The sequence below is a fragment of the Sorex fumeus genome, unplaced genomic scaffold (assembly GCF_029834395.1).
Source record: "Sorex fumeus unplaced genomic scaffold, SorFum_2.1 ptg000166l, whole genome shotgun sequence".
Lineage (NCBI taxonomy): Eukaryota > Metazoa > Chordata > Mammalia > Eulipotyphla > Soricidae > Sorex > Sorex fumeus.
This window is the reverse complement of record NW_026606223.1, coordinates 4,805,120-4,806,370: the sequence shown is the minus strand read 5'-3', so window position 1 is coordinate 4,806,370 and position 1,251 is coordinate 4,805,120. Positions and strand designations below refer to the sequence as shown.

Genomic DNA, 1,251 nt, shown 5'->3' with positions numbered 1-1,251 from the left:
GGCAAGATACTCTTGGTAGCTTGCTGGGCTCTCCAAGAGAGGTGGAGGAATTGAACTCAGGTTGGTCGGGTTAGCCATGTTGGCCACTTGCAAGGCAAACGCCCTACTGCTGTACTATCGCTCTAGCCCAAACTTCGGTCATTACAGGAAAATGTTTCCACACTTTTAGTCAACATACACACCTGGTGAGATAGAGCTAGAAAAAAACGGTAAGTTCTGTTTAAATTCTAAGGTGACTGCTATGCACATCTTTTCAAATCTTCCATAGTTTTTTTTTAATTAAAAAAAAGTGAAACAAGATAGTTTTTTTTTTTATAATTGAAGTCACTTTTTTTTTTTGCTTATTGGGTCACATCTGGCATTGCACAGGGGTTACTCCTGGCCCATGCACTCAGGAATTACTCCTGGAAGTACTCGGGGGACCATATGGGATCCTGGGAATTGAACCTGGGTTGGCTGCGTGCAAGGCGAATGCCCTACCAGCTCTACTATCGCTCCAGTCCCTGAAGTCACTTTATTTTGATGTACAAAGAGCTATTGTTTCTGCTGCCGGGTAGATGTCTCTGATGACCAACCATAGAAGTTCACTTGGTCCAGCTTGATGAAGCCAGTGTTCTTTGCGTGCTGGCGGAAACCGTGGTGGCATATATTGAGGTCGAATTTCCAGATCAGGCCCTGCTGGTTGGAGGAGACACTGCAAGAGCGCCATTCTTGGCCAGATTTTCTTGGATGGCTCTAATAGAACTGCTGGTGACCCATCTTGCTTTCCGGAGGCAGCGAGGCCAAAGGGTAAGATAGTTTTTACTGTATGAAACCTATTTGGAAAGATGTGAATAGAGGGGAAGAGAGGGAGCGTGTGTTCACGAAAGAATAACAGGCTTCTCTGGAGGGATTAAGCAGAGGCCTAGGGCCTGGAGCAATAGTACAGCGGGGAGGGTGTTTGCCTTGCACTCAGCCAACCCGGGTTCGATTCCCAGCATCCCATAGGGTCCCCCAAGCACCACCAGGAGTAATTCATGAGTGCAAAACCAGGAGTAACCCCTGAGCATCGCTGGGTGTGACTCCCCGCCCCCTTCCCCCCCAAAAAAGCAGAGGCATAGTGATGACCCACAGTGAGATACGCACTTGAGGGAGAACATAGGCTTGAAGAGTGAACCCTTTCATTTTGTTTCCTCTCCCCTATTTTTTTTTGGTGTTTGGGCCACACCCAGTGATGTTCAGGGATGACTCCTGGATCTGTGCTCAGGAATT

General features: G+C 47.6%; 1 pseudogene; it reads right to left on the bottom strand.

Annotated features, from left to right (window-relative positions):
• Positions 1–534: 534 nt before the first annotated feature.
• Positions 535–759, bottom strand: LOC130016743 (40S ribosomal protein S29-like; annotated as a pseudogene).
• Between the last annotated feature and the right edge of the window lie 492 nt (positions 760–1,251).